The sequence below is a fragment of the Phyllobates terribilis genome, unplaced genomic scaffold (assembly GCF_046119375.1).
Source record: "Phyllobates terribilis strain yellow unplaced genomic scaffold, ASM4611937v1 Scaffold_11__3_contigs__length_659146591, whole genome shotgun sequence".
Classification (NCBI taxonomy): Eukaryota; Metazoa; Chordata; class Amphibia; order Anura; family Dendrobatidae; genus Phyllobates; species Phyllobates terribilis.
In genome coordinates this window covers 504,917,201-504,941,446 of record NW_027362771.1, presented here as the reverse complement: position 1 = coordinate 504,941,446, position 24,246 = coordinate 504,917,201, and the positions used below count along the sequence as shown (strand labels likewise).

General features: G+C 42.9%; 1 long non-coding RNA gene across 1 annotated transcript in view; it reads right to left on the bottom strand.

The window, feature by feature from the left end:
* Positions 1-22,587, bottom strand: part of LOC141165257 (uncharacterized) — a 68,906-nt gene extending 46,319 nt beyond the window's left edge. Inside the window, exons 1-2 of the long non-coding RNA XR_012251119.1 lie at positions 22,496-22,587; positions 2,772-2,888 (exon numbers count right to left, since the gene is read on the bottom strand). This is a non-coding gene — a long non-coding RNA (uncharacterized lncRNA). The remainder of the gene's footprint in view (positions 1-2,771; positions 2,889-22,495) is intronic.
* Between the last annotated feature and the right edge of the window lie 1,659 nt (positions 22,588-24,246).

Sequence of the window (24,246 nt, the reverse complement as noted above, 5' to 3'; positions counted from 1 at the left end):
AATAAACTTAGTATAAATTAATAGAACAAGCAGATAAAAGAAACTTTGTAATATCTACTTCTTTCTCCATTTCTGAGCCACTTATTCTCCTCCCCATTTCCTGAATTTTTCATTTACTCACTCTGAAAAGCTACCAAAATCCATCTTTGTGAAATCATCTCAGAGGTGGATTCACAGCTACACCACTCAGTACTCCTGTATAATATCTTCCTTGCTGCTGTTTCTGAACATGTTTTACATAAAAACGGAAAGAATGGATCCCTCATGTCTCTATGTACTAGTGAAAAATGAAGGATTAGTCATGTAAGAGATAGAAACATTGCCATGTATCACGGTTGATTAAATTCTACAAGTCATTTCAGCTGACTGTTCAGAATAAGCCATCATATATAAATATACCGTATATACTCGAGTATAAGCTGACCCGAATATAAGCCGAGGCACCTAATTTTACCACAAAAAACTGGGAAAACTTATTGACTCGAGTATAAGCCTAGGGTGGGAAATGCAGCAGCTACTGGTAAATTTCCCCACCCTGGTAAGTATTGCCCACTCATCACCAATCCTGGTATGCATGGCCCCCTCATTCTCAATCCTGGTATGCATGGCCCCTTTATCCCCAATCCTGCTATGGATGGCACTCCTCACCCCTAATCCTGGTAAGCATGGCCCCCTCATTCTCAATCCTGGTATGCATGGCCCCATTATCCCCAATCCTGGTATGGATGGCACTCCTCACCCCTAATCCTGGTATGCATGGCCCCATTATCCCCAATCCTGGTATGCATGGCACCCCTCATCCCCAATCCTGGTATGCATGGCCCCATCATCCCCAATCCTGGTATGCATGGCACCCCTCATCCCCAATCCTGGTATGCATGGCCCCATCATTCCCAATCCTGGTATGTATGTCTTCCTTCATCCTCAATCCTGATATGCATGGCCCCCTCATCCCCAATCCTGGTATGCATGGCACCCCTCATCCCCAATCCTGGTATGTATGGCACTCCTCATCCCCAATCCTGGTTATGTATGGCACCCCTTATCCCCAATCCGGGTATGTATGGCACCCCTCATCCCCAATCCTGGTATGTATGGCACCCCTCATCCCCAATCCTGGTATGCATGGCTCCCCTCATCCCCAATCCAGACATGCATGACCCCCTCATCCCCAATTCTGGTATGCATGGCCCCCTCATCTCCAATCCTAATATGCATTGCCCCCTCATCCCCAATCCTGGTATGTATGGCACCCTCATCCCCAATCCTTGTATGCATGGCCCCCTCATCCCCAATCCTGATATGCATGGCCCCCTCATCCCAAATCCTGGTATGCATGGCCCCCTCATCCCCAATCCTTGTATGCATGGCCCCCTCATCCCCAATCCTGATATGCATGGCACCCCTCACCCCCAATCCTGGTATGTATGGCCCCCTCATCCCCAATCCTGGTATGCATGGCCCCCTCATCCCTAATCTTGATATGCATGGCATCCCTCACCCCCAATCCTGGTATGCATGGCCCCCTCATCCCCAATCCTGATATGCAGGGCCTCCTCATCCCAATTCTAGTATGTATGGCCCCCCTATCCTGGTTTGCATGGCCCCCCATCACACATTAAAAAATAAACACTCATGCTCACCTTCCTCCCCTCTGTTCCAGTGCTTCTCCTGTTCTGCCAGCAGCAGCTTGCCTCCGCATCTGTGCAGCGTATGACATCACTGCCATGTGCCCTCAGATGCCAAAGTGAGCTGCAAGGATATTCACTTCTCTCCATGCCGGGACTATGTGCGTAGAGAAGAGTGAATATCCCTGTTCTTTAGTGGAGTGCGCACAGTGTCAACAGCGCCGCAGCTCCCACTGCGACTCAGCTATCTTGTGTACCCACTACTAAAGAGAATGCATATTCACCCTTCTCCACGCCCATGGGCATGGAGAAGGGTGAATATGCATTCACTTTAGTAGCGGGCACAGAGGATCACTGAGCTGCAGGGGGAGCTGCGGCACTGCTGACACTGTGTGCACACTATTAAAGAAATTAATATTCACCCCTCTCCACTCCCATGGGTGTGGAGAAGGGTGAATATTCATTTACCTTTAGCAGCGGGTACACGTGGTAGCTGCAGCAGCCGGCTAATACGTGTGCCCCGCTCCTCCACCGCCCCCCTCCCACTATCCACCACCGGACTATGTATATACTCGAATATACACCCGAGTATAGGCCGAGGGGGGCTTTTTCTGCCTAAAAAATGGGCTGAAAAAGTAGGCTTATACTCTAGTATATACTGTAAGTATATTTATACATGACGGCTTATTCTGAGCAGTCACTTGAAATGACTTGTAGAATTTAAACACCCATTGTAATGTATCCTAATTGCACAATGAATACCATAAGCACAAAACCACAAAAATAATGGTGGAATTGAAGGGTTTTTTACCATTTCACCCCATTTGTAGTTTTTTCCCTTGTACTAGTATATATAGTATACCATAATGGGACAATAGTAGAATTACAGAAGTAAAGGGACATTTAAGCTGACTGATAATTCTTCAGATTCTAGCATTCATGATAATTGTGTAATGTGAATTGGTTGAGCGCCTGAATGATGTGTCCAAAAATGCTCATTCATCGTGCATGAAATTGTTTATGCGAATGAAAAAAATCTTGTTCATCTTTCGAAAATTGTGCAATATAAATAGAGATTGTTCACTCATTCAATAATTGGACCAACCAATAGAAAACATGAAAATTCAAGTCCTAAATAGTTACGGTTTTCGGTGATTGGTTGATCGTGTTCTGAGGAAATTGTTCAGTAGCAGTTGGCGCATTGGATTGATTACATATTCATGTCATGTTGTTCATCATTATTATCAAATGCTACTGTTCCTAAAAAATAAAAAATTTTATTGAACACTTTATCGTTAATCAAATATGCTTTTCACAATATCAATGAAAATGTTTGTACAATACCTTAAGAATTTATGTATTCAAAACAAATGTGATCACTCTGGGCATTTGAACATCGAGCGTAACTACACTCCAGATAATCTCTCTGTGTGACCTCAGTGAACGATGAAACGATCGCAATTCAACAATTCATTCACAATTCACATCCTGTATAAACACTTGTCTGATATTGTTTGCTCGTCGTGAGTTATGAATGATTGCATTGTTCCCTGTTTAACTTCTTCTGGACGGCCTATAGACTTTAAATGTCTGGGCGGTTCCGGTTCCAACTCTTCAGTGACATTCTGAAATTTCACTGCATAGGAGCGCTGCTACACATGATCCTCATAGACAGACCTCATTATTGTCTGTGCCTTCTCCATTGCTGTATGAACAGCACCAAAGAATCACCGTGTACACAGCAATAGGATGTGCTGACGGCTCTTCCTCCTCCATACTCAGCTGTCATGTGATTGCAGTGTATAGTTAGGGAGTAGGAGCTGCTGGGTCAAAGAAGACTAAGACAGATGTGCAGCCAGGAATCTGTATTTCCCATGTAACTGGGGCTAATATGTCAGCCCCAGTTACATGGGAAATAAGATAAAAATACTGAAATATTTAAATGTCCCCCCACACCACCAAAGGTCTTTTTTTGACCTTATGGGGGGAACAATGTTTAAGATAAGTAAAAAAAACAAATAAATAAAAATTACAGGTAATAAATAAATAAAAATGACACCATCAATCCAAATTGCTACTACTAGCCCCGCCACCATAAAAAAAAATGTGTGCAATTTATAAAAATATTTGTTACAGAATTGGGAACACATTTTTAAATGTGTAGAGAGAGAGGGAGAGGGGGAGAGAGAGGGACATGGCGAGAGAAAAAGAGAGAATATTTCCGTCCTAAATCCGACATGCTCGAATCGAGTACCGATCACTCAAGTATTTCAGTGCTCGATCAACACAAATAATTTTTTTTCTTGCAAATATACCCTAAGTAAAGCAATCTTGCAGAAAAGTGCAGCTACTGGCTCCTAGTGCTTTCAGATATGAATCCTATCATCTATGATTTGTAACTAAAGAAAATCCTGGCTATATAAATGACCATTACTTTAAAATTCAAGATTAATCAACCCCTTGTGCTGTGCTGAGCCCAATCATTTAGAGGGGTGCCTTTCTAAACATATTCAAGGTCAATGCTTTAGCTTTAATTTTTTATTTTTTTCTGCTTGGCTATTTGATCACATAACATGGCTCTCCATCTATTGCTTCCTTCTAGTATATGTCTTCTATATCAATGTGACAGACCTTAGTACGCAAGAGAAGATTCTGTTGTCTCTTTTTATTTTTGCTCATATCAATCTTCTCCATCATTATTTATAGGCTTCACTTAATGAAATACTTCATGTTTCATACAGAATGTTGCCAGTGAACAGCGTCGCTCAGACAGTTAGGTTACAAATGTCACTGCTGTGCCAGCATGTGTGAAGAAGCCAGCTCATAACCAGGGCAGAGATATCACATTGATGAGACTTTGACTTTATGACTTTGATAAGACGTTCAACTCTGGTCGACCCAGAGAGGAATAGAAATCTGCTCTTGATATCATTTTTCTTAAGAAATATTTTATCCTTTATAAACTATTTCACTAAAAGTACTGGCATACTTAATAAAACTGTGTAATTGATTAGTCAAAAGTTTTCTAGAAGTGATGGGGAGCATAATAAGTAACATCAGTTGTTTTTGAAAGGGCATTCTGCTAACATGTCAGATGACATCAGTACAGGTTAAGGCCTGACTCGAGTTTCATGAGTGCATCTAAGGGCCATCTTCCAAATATACATGACTTCAATTGCATTATAATCTTAGTTATAATCATTAAAGGGGTGGTTTAGTACCTAAAATGTCCATTCTTAATATCTATTTTTACTTATGAACTATTTCTGTAAATAGCTTTATTATAAAATCCCCTACAATTTTCTCTTTCTATTCCATAAATGTGTTCTTTACTTCAATTCTTGTGACGCTTTGTTTAAGAGGAGTGTCAAACGGGACATCACAGGACGCTGGGGCTGCAATCACTTACCCTCAGCGTCTATCAATGCTCCTGGCACAGGACATCATCAGGTGATGGTGCTGCAGTCACTTACTATAGTTTCTTTGATTGCCACCTTTTGAAGATGTCCTGGATCCAGGGTCATGATGATAGAAGCTGTGGGAGAGGTGAGTGCAGCACCGGCACTCTGCTTCTATCTGTGCTACTGCAGCCTCTACTGTAAAACAATAAGTTGTCAGGGGGCATAAGTAAAAGCAGTGAGTGACACCAGCACCGCCCCATGTAAACGATTAGTTTGAGGACATGATAGAAGCTGTGGGGCGGTGCTGCTGTCAATCATTACTTCTACCCCCCCCCCACCAATGACATCTAGATTCATAGTTAGAAGCCATGGTGGAGGTGAAAGAAGCAGAAATCTTATGCCCCCTGTGCCTTTTTGTACGCATCATTAACTGACCTGTGAGTTTCAGATCCATAACATGTCAATTTCTCTTGCGGGTATGCTGAGTTTTCAGGCAGATTTTCCCCATAGAATTTCATTAGATGGGGAAAATCTTCAGGTAAAAAATGCATGTGTTGTAGGATGACTGCCGGATATTTCCTTGAGGGGAGATATGTATCGCTGAGGTTGGTAGCTTCAGTGATGTAAAACCGGGAAAGCATGCTCCAGCACACATAGAGAGAAAGGGTTAATTGGGAGTATAAAGGTTGGTTTTCACGAGCAGTCATAAGAGATGGGTTGGATTAGTGGCTCACATATCCCCACCCCAGGTCATGTGTATAAAATGGAGACCCAGTGTCTCATTCAGTGTCTGTGGCTGGAGGTGTGGAGACCTCCAGCGTCTCTGTACTAATAGACACTGACCATGTGCGGGCGAACCCGTCATATTGTATGGACTGTTTATTGTCTGTTTTGTTACACTGTGCTGGACAAGGCTTTCTTTTGTTTACTTCTAAAAGTGCGGTTTATGCAGCATAATAAACCTGCTTTGGACAGTTTTAAAGAAACAGTATCCTGTGTCTACCTCTAACGGGGCTGAGTGAGTACCAAACCCTATAGTGTTTTTAGTATGTTTACGATGCTTAAATGCACAAAAACGCCTGTAATCCGCACATGACTGTGTCAATAAATTTTTGTCAAAGCTAAATATCAGAAATTACCAAACATAAAGAAGCTTTATTTAAAACATGACAAACCAAAAAGAAACCAGGGCATCGAGATGAAAACACATAAAAAATGCACTCAAAAACGCAATAAAAAAACGCAAGTAACCTAATAGGTACAGAAATGCTGCAGAGAATCTGCAACATCAAAAACTCTCTAAATAATCATCATCATGGGAACGAGGCCTAAAGCTTTCCTTTTAGGATCTACCTCTGAATAATAACCAGATTCTTGCTATGTATGTTTTAAGCTTTCAGAAAAGTTTAACTCCTGTTATCCTATATACCTTTGTATATATTAATATTGCCTCCTTTTGTGATTAATAAATGGGTCATGTTTAGTATTTATATGATTATCAAGAGCCCTTTGCAATATGTTATGTAAAAGTATTAAGGTGGCATAACATTACAAAATCTTTAAAGGGAACCTGTCTCTAGATTCATGCAGTCCAAACCATGTATGTTTTATTAGAAGCGCTACGAAGGAAAACATAGTTTTAAATAATTTTAAAAGCTAATGCACTGGTAGGAGAAACCCGAAAATCAACTGAAATGAGGCAGGGAGAAGTTATTATCAGAATATTCAGGTTTGTCCCCTGTGTAGCACCCATCCGAATTGTGGCTACCAAGAAGTCACTTCAAAAGAGTCAAACCGACTTATTAATTACACATGGCTTGGTTATTAATGGCAGCACGGTTTCTGTTGAATGCTACATAGGGCACCTGCCTGAGAACTGGTCCTTTATTTATTTTAATCTCTATCAGGTACAGCATGGACATACGCAAGACTGTTGTCTTCAGACACGGTAAAGGACTTTTGATGTGTGAGAGAAAAGAATCCATCTTGTTTGTCTGTGGTATCCATTTTGTTTTCACTCTTATGTAATGGTCATCAGGTAACACTGATGGGCAGTGAGGTTTCACATTACTGTTCACTCCCCTAATATTACTATTGTTTCATAGGTCAGAGGGAACTATTCCTTTGTCTCTGACCCTATTTAAAAGTGCCACATGTGTTAATAAAGCAGAAGTCTTTCCTAGTACACCATACAATGCTGTGCTGTATTGATTTCCTCGAGATCTCGAAAATATAATTTTAATATTTGGAGTTCAGAAGGCATAGAAGAGAGCGTATTTCACTCACAGATGTCACTGATACTTACAAAGAAGAATTATGTCAGATCTAGAGATGAGCGGTGTTCGACTAGAACTGTTCGCCAATCTCAAATTCGAGCTGTTTTGGGCGGTGTTCGAGTTGTTCGACGAACCCGAACGATTTGCAAAAAATTCGGCTGTTCGAGGTTATGTTCGATAACTGTTCGTGCACCAAAAGCGTGTCCTGCATGTCTGGCGCTATTTAGAGCACCAATCATGCAGGGATTGTCTGCCACTCACTGTAATGCCACAGCCATGGTGGTTGTGGCATTACAGTGATTCCCCAAATCGATGGGAACTGTGCTCACAGTGAAACACGAAAAGACGGCAATTCAGCAGCGGCATACACCGGTACCCGACAATTTAGAACCGAAAGAATAGAGCTTCACACATAGATTAGATAGATAGAAACATGTCAGTCACATATATATGAAGTACAGTGACAGTGCTGCTTAATGTACTTGTCATTTAGCGTAAAGGATTTATCAAAAAAAATAATAGTGTTTTCATGCACTGTCTCTTTAAAAAAGCCGGCCGGCAATTCAGCAGCGGTACCCGACAATTTAGAATAGAAGGAATAGAGAATCACACATAGATTAGATAGATAGAAACATGTCAGTCACATATATATGAAGTACAGTGACAGTGTTGATTACTGTACTTGTCATTTAGTGTAAAGGATTTATTAAAAAAAATAATAGTGTTTTCATGCACCGTCTCTTTAAGAAAGCCGGCCGGCAATTCAGCATCTGTACCCGACAATTTATAACAGACAGAATAGAGCTTCACACATAGATTAGATAGATAGAAACATGTCAGTCACATATATATGAAGTACAGTGATAGTGTTGGTTACTGTACTTGTCATTTAGTATTAAAATAAAGAATTTATTATTAAAAAAATTGGCGTGGGGTTCCCCTTAATTTTAGGCTCTAGCAGAGGTTAAGCAGACAGCTGGGGCAGATGTTTGAAGCCTGGGAAGGGGGTAATACCCACGGAGCTTCCCAGGCTACTAATATCAGCCCCCAGCTGAATACATAGCCTTTACTAGCTATTAAAATGGGGGACCCCCCCAAAAAAATGACGTGGGGTCCCCCCTAATTTAATAGCTAGCAAAGGCTAGGCAGACAGCTGGGGGCTGATATTAATAGCCCATGAAGGGAGCCATGAATATTGGCCCCCTCCCAGGCTAGAAACACCAGCCGTCAGCCGCCCCAGAAATGGCGCATTCATAGGATGCGCCAATTCTGGCACTTAGCCTCGCTCTTCCACGCTGCCCTGGTGCGGTGGCAGGGGGTAATAGGGCTGGGGTTGATGTCAGCTTATAATGCCAGCTGACATCAAGCCCAGGTTAGTAATGGAGAGGCGTCTATAAGACACCCCCATTACTAACCCCATAGTCAAAGTTAAAAGAAAACACAAACACCCAGAATAAAGTCCTTTAATTGAAATAAAGGCACAATTCTTTATTGTTCTAAATTAAACCATACTTACGTCACGCCCATTCTAGCTGAAGCCAACGATCTCCTGTAATAAAAATAAAATAATAAAGCAACCTCATCCTTACCTTTCCATGGTTCCCACGACAGCTTCAGCTCTGCTACATCGAGATGACAGACTGGACCGCAGCAGAACGCCGCCATCCAGCCTGTCATCCCGCAGACACTAAGAGGCGCAGGCTTGCTTGCGCTCCACATTGTCTCTCTGTGACGGCATAAAGATGAGCCGAGGTCATGTCCAATGAACTCGGCTCACCTCATGCACGTCACTTACAGCGTGGGAGAATTCTCACGCTGAAGCGCTGAGTGCAGGAGAATTTTCCCACGCTGTCAGTGAGGTGCATGAGGTGAGCTGAGTTCATTGGACATGACCTCGGCTCATCTTTATGCCGTCACAGAGAGACAATGTGGAGCGCAAGCAAGCCTGCTCTTCTCAGTGTCTGCGGGATGACAGGCTGGATGGCGGAGTTCTGCTGCGGTCCAGCCTGTCATCTCGATGTAGCAGAGCTGAAGCTGTCGTGGGAACCATGGAAAGGTAAGGATGAGGTTGGTTTATTATTTTTCTTTTATTGCAGGAGATCGTTGGCTTCAGCTGGAATGGGCGTGATGGTAAGTATAGTTTAATTTAGAACAATAAAGAATTGTGTGTTTATTTCAATTAAAGGACTTTATTCTGGGTGTTGTGTTTTTTTTAAATACTTTACTAGAAATTCATGGCGGTCATGTCTAATACTGGCGTGACCCCATGAATTTTGGGCTTGGGGCCAGCTGATAATACCAAGCTGGCCCTAACCCCTTTATTACCCAGTGAGCCACCGCACCAGGGCCCTGGATGAGTTGGGTACAGCGCCAGAAGATGGCGCTTCTATGAACGCGCCATTTTCCGGGGTGGCTGCGGACTGCAATTTGCAGCGGGGGGGCCCAGAAAGCTTGGGCCTCCCTGCGCTGCAGATTCCAGCCCCCAGCTGCCTAGTTGTACCTGGCTGGACACAAAAATAGGGCGAAGCCCCACGTATTTTTTTTTTAATTATTTCATGAAATTCATGAAATAATTAAGAAAAAAAGGCCTTCCCTATATTGTTGTGTCCGGCCAGGTACAAATAGTCAGCTGGTGGTTGGGGGCAGCCCGTTCCTGCCTGCTGTACCTGGCTGGACACAAATATAGTGCGAAGCCCCACTTCAATTTCTTTTAATTATTTCAGGAAATTCATGAAATAATTAAAAAAAATTGACGTGGGGCTTCGCACTATATTTGTGTCCAGTCAGGTGCAGCAGGCAGGAACGGGCTGCCCCCAACCACCAGCTGCCTATTTGTACCTGGCCGGACACAACAATATAGGGAAGCCCTTTTTTTCTTAATTATTTCATGAAATAATTTAAAGAAAATTGACGTGGGGCTTCGCCCTGTTTTTGTGTCCAGCCAGGTACAACTATGCAGCTGGGGGCTGGAATCCGCAGCGCAGGGAGGCCCAAGCTTTCTGGGCCACCCCCGCTGCAAATTGCAGTCCGCAGCCACCCCGGAAAATGGCGCGTTCATAGAAGCGCCATCTTCTGGCGCTGTACCCAACTCATCCAGGGCCCTGATGCGGTGGCTCACTGGGTAATAAAGGGGTTAGGGCCAGCTTGGCATTATCAGCTGGCCCTAAGCCCAAAATTCATGGGGTCACGCCAATATTAGACATGACCACCATGAATTTCTAGTAAAGTATTTAAAAAAAACACAACACCCAGAAAAAAATCCTTTAATTGAAATAAACACACAATTCTTTATTGTTCTAAATTAAACCATACTTACCGTCACGCCCATTCCAGCTGAAGCCAACGATCTCCTGAAATAAAAGAAAAATAATAAAGCAACATCATCCTTACCTTTCCATGGTTCCCATGACAGCTTCAGCTCTGCTACATCGAGATGACAGGCTGGACCGCAGCAGAACGCTGCCATCCAGCCTGTCATCCCGCAGACACTGAGAAGCGCAGGCTTGCTTGCGCTCCACAGTGTCTCTCTGTGAGGGCATCCAGATGAGCCGAGTTAATGTCCAATGAACTCGGCTCACCTCATGCACGTCACTGACAGCGTGGGAAAATTCTCCTGCACTCAGCGCTTCAGCATGGGAGAATTCTCACACTGAAGCGCTGAGTGCAGGAGAATTCTCCCACGCTGTCAGTGACGTGCAGGAGGTGAGCTGAGTTCATTGGACATGAGCTCACCTTATGCACGTCACTGACAGCGTGGGAAAATTCTCCTGCACTCAGCGCTTCAGCGTGGGAGAATTCTCACGCTGAAGCGCTGAGTGCAGGAGAATTCTCCCACGCTGTCAGTGACGTGCAGGAGGTGAGCTGAGTTCATTGGACATGAGCTCACCTTATGCACGTCACTGACAGCGTGGGAGAATTCTCCTGCACTCAGCGCTTCAGCGTGAGAATTTTCCCACGCTGTCAGTGACGTGCATGAGGTGCGCCGAGTTCATTGGACATGAACTCGTCTCATCTTTATGCCGTCACAGCCAGACACTGCAGAGCGCAAGCATGCCTGCGCTTCTCAGTGTCTGCGGGATGACAGGCTGGATGGCAGCGTTCTGCTGCGGTCCAGCCTGTCATCTCGATGTAGCAGAGCTGAAGCTGTCGTGGGAACCATGAAAAGGTAAGGATGATGTTGCTTTATTATTTTTCTTTTATTGCAGGAGATCGTTGGCTTCAGCTGGAATGGGTGTGATGGTAAGTATGGTTTAATTTAGAACAATAAAGGATTGTGTCTTTATTTCAATTAAAGGACTTTATTCTGGGTGTTTGTGTTTTCTTTTAACTTTGACTATGGGGTTAGTAATGGGGGTGTCTTATAGACGCCTCTCCATTACTAACCTGGGCTTGATGTCAGCTGGCATTATAAGCTGACATCAACCCCAGCCCTATTACCCCCTGCCACCGCTACAGGGCAGCGTGGAAGAGCGAGGCTAAGTGCCAGAATTGGCGCATCCTATGAATGCGCCATTTCTGGGGCGGCTGACGGCTGGTGTTTCTAGCCTGGGAGGGGGCCAATATTCATGGCTCCCTTCCTGGGCTATTAATATCAGCCCCCAGCTGTCTGCCTAGCCTTTGCTAGCTATTAAATTAGGGGGGACCCCACGTCATTTTTTTGGGGGGGTCCCCCATTTTAATAGCTAGTAAAGGCTATGTATTCAGCTGGGGGCTGATATTAGTAGCCTGGGAAGCTCCGTGGGTATTACCCCCTTCCCAGGCTTCAAACATCTGCCCCAGCTGTCTGCTTAACCTCCGCTAGAGACTAAAATTAAGGGGAACCCCACACCAATTTTTTTTAATAATAAATCCTTTATTTTAATACTAAATGACAAGTACAGTAACCAACACTATCACTGTACTTCATATATATGTGACTGACATGTTTCTATCTATCTAATCTATGTGTGAAGCTCTATTCTGTCTGTTATAAATTGTCGGGTACAGATGCTGAATTGCCGGCCGGCTTTTTTAAAGAGACAGTGCATGAAAACACTATTATATTTTTTAATAAATCCTTTACACTAAATGACAAGTACAGTAAGCAACACTGTCACTGTACTTCATATATATGTGACTGACATGTTTCTATCTATCTAATCTATGTGTGAAGCTCTATTCCTTCTTGTCTAAATTGTCGGGTACCGGTGTATGCCGCTGCTGAATTGCCGGCCGGCTTTTTTAAAGAAAGCGTCTTCTGAGCAGTTTGTCAGCTTTTGGACACCTTTGAAGGTGTTTTCTATGTGTTTCTATGTGTTTTTGTTTGCCTGCCATTGGTTTTAACAGTGTTCGACGGTGTTCTAAGGTGTTCGACGAACAGTTAGACGAACAGTTCCTCGAACATCCCGGTGTTCGACGAACCGAACCGAACCCGAACACTACGGGGGTGGCTCAACACTAGTCAGATCAGTTAACAAGAGTTAAAGGGAACATACTTTAAAAACTGTCAGGGACCGAGCTGCATTGGAGACTAGTCTGAAAGGCAGATCCTCAGTAGATTCTCCCCTCCCACTCAGCTTGAGTGACAGGTCTCTTCCTGCTTGCATGTATAGGGAGAGACCTGTGACTGTAAGGAAGCGGGTGGGAGAAGCTGTCGGGGTTCTGCCTGTCCACATAGTCTCCCATGCGGCTCGGTCCACAGTGGCTTTCAGAGTATGTTTTTTCTCTGAATCACCGCAGAGTGCCTGTCTGCCTGTAGACCGGGCATTATGTATCTGCTTTCAGGTTCCCTTTAAAGTGGTTGCCTAATCTTCTTTCTTCAGGAGTACACTTCTCCTGACCAGCGGCAAGGTCATCTAACTGGTCCGACCTGTGTGCTCTCCCATGTTTTAAGCAGAGGTAACATTGCCTTTACAACACCATAAGAGCACTGAGGCACTGAAACTGGCCATATCCAGTGATCCAGGAAGCTTCAGAGCAGCACTTACACACTATATAGCAAACAGTTTTGAAGTACACACCCCTGCTAAGGAAGCCATCCTCTTCTGATAGAGGCCAGTAACCTAGTCAATGAGCAATAAAATACAGAATACAATTAAAAATCCCTCCTTTCTTGAGAACGGAGATAATTTTTAAGAAGTGGTAAATTTGGAAAGTTGTTTCTTTTTACAAACACTATGCAACTTTACCCATTTAAGAAGTTCAGACCACCCCTTTAAAGTACATTACAAAGAGCTAAGGAGTGTCACATCCATTACATGTAGGGAATTGTGAAGGTGCCAGTTTTTCGTGATTGGTTATTACACGTGATTACCCCACCGTTCCTTTGTAATGATTTATACCAATCTCATCCATTGTATGTTACCCTGGTCCATAGAGCGTTTGTGTGTTCATTTTTTTTATTAAACACATTAATCTTATAAATTTGTCATTAGCCAGGTTCCCTGCAGCTGGTCTGTACAATGGCTCTCAGTAATTGCAGTGCCAGGTATAGGCGGCTGCGGACGGCACTGTGCTGCTTTCACACAGTCTCTTCACCGGTAAATAAAAGCAAATATAGATTCATCTTCCCACTGGCCTGCTCTTTTTCTGCATTATAAATAGCAGGTCGTGTTATGTTTATAATTGGATCTTTAATCACTTTCTTGCTTCCCTGTGAACTTCCTTTCCTCCAGATATTAATGGTAGGAGGTAACATAATACACATTTGCTAAAATAATGTTTGTCTTGTGGAACGCCGGCGGCCTTGTGTTACCTGTTTGGTAAGTTTCTCAAAACTATTTTTTCTATATGTAAACAAATTCAGTCTTGCAATTACACAGATGATTTGTATCATCCAAAAATTACATTTTAAAAATATCTTTTCAATGTTTATCTTTTCATGGAAATCTGTAGAAAAATAATTTGCAAAATACTATTGCTTTCATTTGAGAAAACATTTACTGACCAAAAAGGCTACAAATCATGCTGGCAAGTGAAAAAAAATTCTTTTTACAGTTTATTAAAATTGATGCTATTACGTCATCATTAACACAAAATGTTGGTAAGTACTTGTATGCTAACCCTGCTAGGTACAGGATTATATAGATTTGTATAGTAACTTCTTGTTCTTATTTTATAAAAAGGTACCTAAAGTTGTTTTCTCACTGATTCGTGCAGAAAACAAAAAAGAAAATGATTGTGGCATGCTGTGATATAATGGTAATCCCTGTTAGAGGCACATTTGATTCTAAAAAATAAATGATGCTTTACGGAGATACTGTAAAGCACTATAAGTCGGCACATGGAGTCCATAGTACGGATCTTTATGTGCCTGCGTACAACGGATCTAAGAAAGCAGAAATATGAGCAGGATGATCAACCAGATTTTTCCTTTTTTCTCTACAACTACAAGCATAGACAACCAACATTATTTGCAAACACATTGGGAAATCATAATGAATGTTGAAGATGCTAGGTTGTATATGTCTATAGCATTAATAATAAAATAAACACATAGGATGCACTTAGTGTGACTGTACAATGCTGGTGATCACAGTCATAATAATCGCACAAATTCTTATAGTTACTAGAGATGAGCGGATCAATCTGCAGAGGATCGAGTTCAAGTCGAATTTCCTGAAAGTCACGGTTTCACGCAAATTCGAACATTTTGAGATTTAATTTGCGTTCCGCAAAAGACAACTTGCCTGGCACCATTTCCCACACCGTATAAGCATCAGAGAGCAGGCTGATGTAGTTTTTCATTGCCATGCGGGCTTCCCCATAGTGCTCTGCGGCTATGACATCTAGTGGATTACCATACCTTGCACTGTGGTGGTCATTAGTGTGGCACCCCAGGGGTCTGGTTTCCACAGTAATAGCAGTATTACGTCTGTGAGCAGGTGGGAGGTCTCCTGGGCAGGAATCCTAAGCATGCCACATCTCCTGCCCAGTCCTGGGAGGGAAAGAACTTCCCCTACATAAACTGGGGCTGAGGCAGGGTTAGAGAGAGGAGTTCCAGACAGAGACGGAGTCTGGTCTGGACACGCAGAAACAGGGACAGATAAACATCAGGAGCTCTGTAGGAGCCAAGGAGAAGCGCCAGGGGCTGGAGCTGTGCAGAGCTCGCCCTGGGAGAAGGTACTAAAACCGGACACAGGAGTCCGAAGCTGTGGGGACTCAGATATACCCAGCAGCAGAATCCATCCGGCAGGGGATTCCAGGTCCTCTGGCCATAAAAGCCCGGAGGCTCAGTCACAACGAAGGGACCAGCACCGCCATCCCGGAGCGGAGGCTAACAGGAGGCCCCAGGTCACCAGCCATATGGGTGAGCACCACACGGTATACCCAGGGACGTGGGCTACTTGTAACCGCCGAAAGCAGGGTAGCCAGGAAGGGTACAGACTAACGGGAAGGCCTACAACTCCACCTGGCCAGGGGAACTCCGGCTTACTCACAGACTAACCAGGCCCCAACTACTAGCCAGTACTCCCGGGGGAATTTGCCTTGTACCATCAGTAAAGGCCCTGAACTGTACCCTCGCGTCTCCGTGCTTCCTTGTCGCACCGTTAGTGCTGGGACATCCACACCATCACTCCCAACATCACCCACATCCGCTGCCCTGAGGCCATACCTCTCCCGTTGGGGGTTATACCAACATTGCTGCACACCTATACCACCGGCCTCAGCGGTCTGCCCTGCAGCGGCGGTTTCATAACCGCATTCAACGGGTGGCGTAGTCGGACACTAATACCATCATACCAATAACTGCCACTTAGTTTGACCACCCTGGGCGCGGACCGGGTCACCGCCACACGAAGACTACTACCCCCATCGGATCCGGCTCCGGGTATCCCCCGCGCGCACGCGCGCCGCACTACAGCACTGGCCCAGGGGGTGAGTCAATTAGTACCTGGGACATCACAGATCATCAGTTCCCAGTGGAGCACAGTTTGTACGGCAGAGTCGTTTTTCATCTCCAGAGTCACTGGGTAAGTCTCTGTCTTCTGAAGAGTGTAAGTTCTTATGATCAGCAGAGTCCGCTCTCTTTTCTGTACAGTGTAAGCTATTATCATCAGCGGGTCCTTGCTCTCCTGTACAGTGTAAGCTCTTATGATCAGTGGGGTCCTCTCTCAATTGTTGAGTGTAAGCTCTTATGGTCAGCAGGGTTCTCTCTCTCTTCTGAATAGTGTAAGTTCTTAAACTAGGGGGGCATCTATCTTTTCTGTAGAGTGTAAGCTCTTATGGTCAGCAGGGTCCTCTCCTGTAGAGTGTTAGCTCTTATGGTCAGCGGAGTCCTCTCTCTCTCTCCTGTAGAGTGTAAGCTCTTATGTTCAGCGGAGTCCTCTCTCTCTCTCCTGTAGAGTGTAAGCTCTTATGGTCAGCGAGGCCCTCTCTCTCTCCTGTAGATTGTAAGCACTTATGGTCAGCGGAGTCCTCTCTTTCTTCTGTAAAGTGTAACCTCTTATGGTCAGCGAGATCCTCTCTCTTCTGTTAAGTGTAAGCTCTTATGATCAGCAGGGTCCTCTCTCTTTTGTAGCATGTAAGCTCTTATGATCAGCAGGATTCTCTATCTCTTCTGTAGCATGTAAGCTCTTATGATCAGCCGGGTCCTCTCTCTCTCCAATAGAGTGTAAGCTCTTATGGTCAGCGGGTCCTCTCTCTCTTTCTCCTGTAGAATGTAAGCTCTTATGATCAGCAGGTTTCTCTCTCTTGTCTGTAGAATGTAAGCGCTTATGATCAGCAGGGTTCTCTCTCTCGTCTGTAGAATGTAAGCTCTTATGATCAGCAGGGTTCTCTCTCTCTCTTCTGTAGAATGTAAACTCTTATGGTCCTCTCTTTCTTCTTTCCCACATGTATTGAGAAGTTGGTGAATTTGAATTTCAAAAGATTCACTCATCTCTAATAACTACAAAAAAAATTATGATACTTTAATATTTTTTATGCACACTGGAAGTCTCTTATTTTTCCAGACTGTCCACAAATTAATGGGTGGCTGGTAAGTCTGAATATAAATTTTCTGTAACGCATCTCCTCTACTACTGAAATGCGAAGACATGCATTTAGTTTTGTCATTTTTCCTCGCTCAACAAAACATCCCACCAAATGCAGAAATATAGAATAAAAAAAAACTGCAATGTGTGAACAGAATTCAATTTCAGGTTCCATTTTACTAAAATGTCATATTCATTTCAACTGTACATTTACCATTAACGGTAGATTACATGCCCATAGTCGAAGTTTCTTGAAAGTTGCATTGCAGGTATGGTACAGATAATGATGGAGTAATGGAATGATATTGATGCTTAAGGGAAATGGGAAAAATAATGACACAGTGGAGCAAAAAACTATTGAGAAGTTGGATGAGTATACTGGTATTTTATGACTACAAAAGAATGTAAGAGGAGAAAAAATATTCAATAAAATAGAGATTACTTAGAGAATGCAAGATAAAGACAGTGCTTTAGGGTAATAACACTATTATTGGGGTTAGTAATTACCATGCACACTGGTCCGTATAATTTCAGGTCATTTAAGAAAAATCAATCAGAAGTTAAGATCTGTTGGAATCCTAACCATGTCCTACAAACTGATTATTACAGAGCAGCAAGGAAAGTTGTAAATGGATTCACATAGCAAAGTGAAGCAAAGTATGGTATATAAAAAAGTGAAGAACATGACTATTGTAATATATAAAGATATTCCACCGTAAGACCGCCAAAGATGTCTCAGCTGCAACTCAACAGTTGTCAGGAGAAGTTGTCATAGCGGCCTGTACCAGATGGAGGAAAAAAGGGAAGAGAATATTGACAAATCAAAGAAAATGTTACCTGTAAGTCACTGGATTAATAAAGGTATTATAACCACTCCTGAAATGTCTGTTGAATAAAATACAGTGGTGTGAAAAAGTGTTTGCTCCCTTCTTGATTTCTTATTGGCTCTCACTGTGGTTTTCTGGAGTCCCAAAGCTTTAGAAATGGCTTTATAACCTTTTCCAGATTGATAGATCTCAATTACTTTGTTTCTCATTTGATCCTGAATTTCTTTGGATCGCAGCATGATGTCTAGCTTTTGCGGATATTTTGGTCTACTTTACTTTGTCAGGCAGGTCCTATTTAAGAGATTTTGAGAATTTGAGAACAGGTGTGGCAGTAATCAGGCATGTGTGTGGCTAGGGAAATTGAACTCAGCTTCCCAAAGATGTGATAAACCACCGTTAATTTATGTTTTAAGGGGGGGCAATCACTTTTTCACACAGGGTCCTGTAGGTTTGGATTTCTTTTTCCCTTAATAATAAAGACCTTCATTTAAAACTGCATTTTGTGATTACTTGTGTTATCTTTGTGTAATATTTACATATCTTTTGTGATCTGAAACATTTAAGTGTGACAAACATGCAAAATAATAAGAAATCAGGAAGGGGGCAAACACATTTTCACACCACTGTATATGTACCAGCAAAAGGTGAGGTGAGTATCGATAAAAGTTTATCAATATTATAGGTGTATATATAGAACAATCTCCCCAATCTGTTTCGTCCCAGAAGAATAAGGGTCCAGGCATCTCAAACCATATTGTAGATCCCTATCTGGTTATAAATTGGCAAGGTCTTGATCTTGCCCTTTTATGCCCTATTGACATTAAATGGCTCTAGCACCCAGAAGACTCCTGCCCTTACAAGGGCAGTCTACAACTCTCCCTAGGTGGGCATACCCTAAACTAGCCATGGATAACTATTGTTATATAGACCTGTCTTGTTAGCAGGGCACCTTTATCTTTATGACAACTGTCGTTTGAGGTTTTTTTAAATTTTTTTTTCTGGTTAACAGTAGTTCATTTGGCAGGCCTATATCCACCACTGTGGATCTAGCTAGTGTTTACCTGTTTGAATTATGGTTTTTAATATTTGTGTGCGTAGACACAGCAGTCAGGGGGAGAGAAAACAACATCTCCTTAATGTAATCTGCCTTCCTTTATTGACTCCTCTCCCATGTGTCTCTTTTCAGCTGGCTGATTACCAGGGGAAGCTTGTTCCAGCTCTTTCCAGAAACTTCTGCATACCAAGTAGAGCTGAGTCAAGTAAACAAGCCCCTGAGAGGCAAGATTAATCCTTTGAATGATGCCTGTCAGCAAGTCTTAATATGTTACAACATACAGTTTACACAGAAATCACAGTATTTGAATGGGACACACTATACATCTGGTATCCCATGGAAAAGGCCACTTTGCAGAATACCACAATGTGATCACTGTAGCCAGTCAGTGACTTCTCGTCAGCTGCAGCTTTCTCTGATGGGATAGAGATTTCCACTCTGATGGAATAAAAAAAACTGCAGCCACTGATTGCAACATGATTGCCAGAAGACACCGCAGGAAGATTGCAGGAGTGGCACTGGGCCGGGAGGTAGGTATGTATCTTTTTAATTGTATAATGCAGACTATAGCTATTAAAAAGGGGTTGTTCAGTGGAAGAAAACCCCATAAACCTTATAATTTAATCTTACACTTTCCTATTACTCTATGGAAACCAGCTACACAGGTAAAACACTTAAAAAAATAAAGTAGCAAGAGACTGATGTATTATGTTATGTGGTTTTTCATTTTCAGTGACCAGTTACTGTTTCTGCCATCATTCGTGTTTCAATACTAAGACTACTTGGTGACAGGGCCAATAGTTCTTCAGCATTTTCATTGTTATAATCAATTATTACAATTTCCAGTGCGGCAGTGCAGTAATAGTATTCATTAGAATGTGACATAGTAATAACAGATAATAAGCTAATCCTAATAACATATACCTTGATGTACTGTCTATCAATATTTTATTTGTAGCCCATTCACTTTGAGAAAATTGCTACTTATTTGTCTGAAAAATATTTGTGCCAATCTGTTTTATCCCATCACTGTGACGAGTAAACTTTTCTAACACACAGACTAATGCAGATGACTTCAGATCAGCGGTGATTAGACTTATACCGATCATGTTGACAAGACACCAGAACACCAAAACCCAGATTCAGATGTAGGTGACAATGAAGTCTGTGTCTCCCAGGTGGGCAAAAAGAACTGCAAGCTGAACAAGAAGAAAGCTAGCACTAAAATGCAGGTTGGGAGGGTATTGTGATTGGCATGGTGGGCATTGACGCTGGCATGATGGGTAATGGTATATGGGGCTTTTTGGCTGTCAAGGAGTGCATTGTGGCTCTCAATAGGCAAACTGTCTGTAAATAGTGGCACTGATAAAAGGCTCTGTTGGACCTATAAATTGCATTGTGGTTGTGGTGTAGGAAAACGGGTAAAAGTAAGCAGCGAAAGGTGTCTGGGTGGCAAATTCAGCATAGGTGTAAGAATTATAAAATTTATTTTCAGAGGTGAGCTACATGTATTTATAATAGAGAAAATTATTTGAGCTGGACTTAAATAAGGGACATAACCATGGGGAAAACAAACCTTAACAATCAAGTGACACAACCACTCTAGTGTCTCTGGGGCCCATAGGATTACAGTTGCCTACAGTTTTCTGGTGCTCATGCTTCCAAATACCAGTTTTCACTTAACAGGTGTTTTTATGACTCTTTGATTAGGCCAGTTTAACACATTAGTTTTTATTTTCTCACATGTGGAAAACGTCCTGTGTGGTTTTTTTTCATTGTGATGGGTCCATTTTTGCTCCATGTGTCAGTTTCTACAATCCTTGTGACATTTGTTTTTCTTAAAAGAAGAAAAAGTTTTTAGCTTCTGTTGCCCATTAACACTGACATCTGTGTCCTACCAATCTTTTATTTCAGATTGACATTGACTTTGTGACTTTGATCTGTTACACGCATCAAATTAGGATGTGTCTTCTTTTTTTTTTGATTTGCAGACAATCGGTGCGCTAAAAAAAAGGAAATGTGAAAAGGCACATTCATTGTAATGGGTCCATGATCTATCCGCAAAAAATTGAGGATATAATACATACTATAAAAACTCATGTGTGAAAGAGCCAATAGGCAAATTTTGGGGACAAATTTTTGTAAAATATCAGTGTGAGTGATTCCTAACTATTTAATGTGATATCACATCATGGAAACATAGAAAATGAACCCAGATCCCAGCCTGGAAGCTGCATCTTTGTATGATGTGAAATGACGACAACAACCCATTTTCTCTATTTATTGAGATCTATAAACGTAGAAGAGGCTAAATGTCCACTTGATATAGATATCAGGCGGAGAGGCACTGTGATATTGTTTCATTCTCATTGTGTGAAGGCACTGAAACCTGAAAGATAAGCAGCTACAGAATTAGATCGCCAGAGAAGATAGTATTGCTCCACCAAAAATACTATAAAATCAAAAGTTAAAGGGCTTTTCTGGGCTCTAGACAATTTTCAATCTGAAGTCACAGTGCAACTGCAGAAAATTGTCCAAAGCCTGGAATAACCCTTTAAAAACACAGTGGGAGAATTTATTAATACCGGCAAACTGTGCAAGCAGTGCCCCAGGATCTCTACCCCCTGCAAGCTATACCAGATTCAAAGTGGAAAAATGTTAGGAAAAATTAATTTACTATATGAGTCATACTAAGCATGACTCTGAGACAACAACCACTTTTTTTCTGTGGCATTCCTAGTGTATGTGTTGGAGAAAGCAGCTCTTGAACTTCATAAATACAGCACTGTACTAATGACAACAAAATTGGCATATATATATATATATATATATATATATATATTCGTATACTTTGATAAAGAAATGACGTCAGGAGATAGAATTGTGTGCGGGCTCGCAGGACACGCTTTTAATTACAGACAGTGCTAGCTCATGCAATCATACATCATACACTATGCCATGTGGTGTGTGGAAGTTACCACTGTGCCATAGCAGTGACAAAGAAAATGAAAGTTTCTGATGCTAGGGTCAACTTAATTAACCTCTGCGTCCTGGTAGTGTGATGTAATGTGGTGCACTCCAAATAGTCCAGAAAACAGGAAGGCCAGAGGGGCTGTTGATGATAACTTTTACATGTTGCACGAATACACAGGTACATCCAGATAAATGATGGTTGAACAGATATTCAATTCCTATGCAGCAATCACAGTTACTTTCCAGTACAGTAATGCAGATATATAAATGATGTAGAGATTTCTAAGCTTCAACTTCTGTTGATATGCACAGTGCTGATCACACAGCTGTCTACAGCTGAGGCTGTCGTCTATCATAGAAAGGAGCTATGTCTGCACCCTTACCTGCTCCTTCAGCTTCCCTAGGCCAACTACACTCGGGCACAAAATGTCTCCTTCTCCTTCACTTGTAAGACCAGGACTCGGTCATGTGGTTTAACTTTATGATCTTGTGACCATATATGGAAATCATGGCTGCTTTGTTAACTCTTAACAACCTACTAATAGCAGAACAAAATAAGTACATCACTTTGTGCATATATGATCTACTTCTATGTACTGAATTCTTATGTAGATTATCTTCAAAGGAAAATATGAACATTGTGCAAACATAATGAGTAGTGTTGAGCCACCCCCGTAGTGTTCGAGTTCGGTTCGGTTCGTCGAACACCCGTGTGTTCGCCGAACTGTTCGTCGAACTGTTCGTCGAACACCTTCGAACACCGTTAAAACCAATGGCAGGCAAACAAAAACACATAGAAACACATAGAAAACACCTTCAAAGGTGTCCAAAAGCTGACAAACTGCTCAGAAGACACAACTAACACATGGAAAAGTGACAAGTACATATAGTCATGCGAAAAGAAAAGAGGTGGAGGAGTAAAAGGAGGGGGAGACACAGATATAGGCATGTCATGCCCTTCTAAAATCCAAAAAGTGAGAAGCCGACACGTTCAGTCTGCTCCTGCCCGTGCCACCTCCGTGTCGCCGGGTTTGTGCCAGAGCCGCGGTGAACCCTGACGGCCAGCCCCCCTCTCCCAATACTGGTGCCTGTCCGCTGGTGGGTCGAGCGAGCCCCCCTGTGGTGGAGGCAGCTTTAAGCTTTTTAATTTAAATTGTCTCTCTAATTTGAATGAATACACTTTAAATCCATTTACAAGGATCTATTGGAGGGCAAGTCTCATGCCAGCAGCCGCGTAATTCCAGCTCCAGTAGCGTCCACTAAAGCTGCTGCAGTTAAAAAGCTTTTATAAGGATCGAGCTCGGCTGTCCACCGCAAGGCATCCTACTGCCAGTCCCAGCCCCTATGCCTTGGGGTGCCTCCTGATGCTCTTCACTGAGTATCCCGGGGTCCCGAAGCATTTCGTTTGAAAAAATTAAGTGTCCAAACTACAGGTGGTGTAGCTTGCTTAACAGCCGGGATAATCCGCTGACTAGCAGACACTGCTACTAGGCACAAAGTATTTCCTGGGCTAGATGCAGTTAAAAATTTGTAATTATATACTCTCGCTGGATGCTGAGAAAGCATTCCATAGAGTCTCCTGGCATGCCATATATGATTCTCTTAAAAAGCTTGGGGTAGGGGTCTAGGGGACCCTTTTATAGCTAAAATCACGGCCCTGTATCACAATACGTCACCTAGGTTGAAGATAGATGGAACTGTAGCACCCTGAGGGCACGGTTGCTACAGAGGTATTGCACCTCACCCAGAGCTGTGATATCTCACTCTCAGGTAAGGATGGAGTGTGGATCAGGACCCGACACCTGCATGCATTACACCACATTGCCGTGGGGCAGGGCGACCAATATGCCTCTGAGATGGGCACGACAGTCCCTGTCCCTGGCTGGAGTGGGGGGAGGGAACACTGAGGAAGGGGAACCCTGTAGTGCAGGAGCAGGGAGGAAGCAGTTCCTGGGTGCATTGAGAAGGGAGTATAAAAGGTGGGCACCATCTTAGTTCAGTGCAGAGAAGTCTGAGCAGAAGTGGCAGGGAGCAGGGGCTCTGCATGAGCTCTGCTCCGGAGGCGGGCCTAGTAACAGAGGCCCAGGCCTGGAAGAGGGAGAAGGAAGGAAGAGGAGCGGAGAAGGCTCCAGGA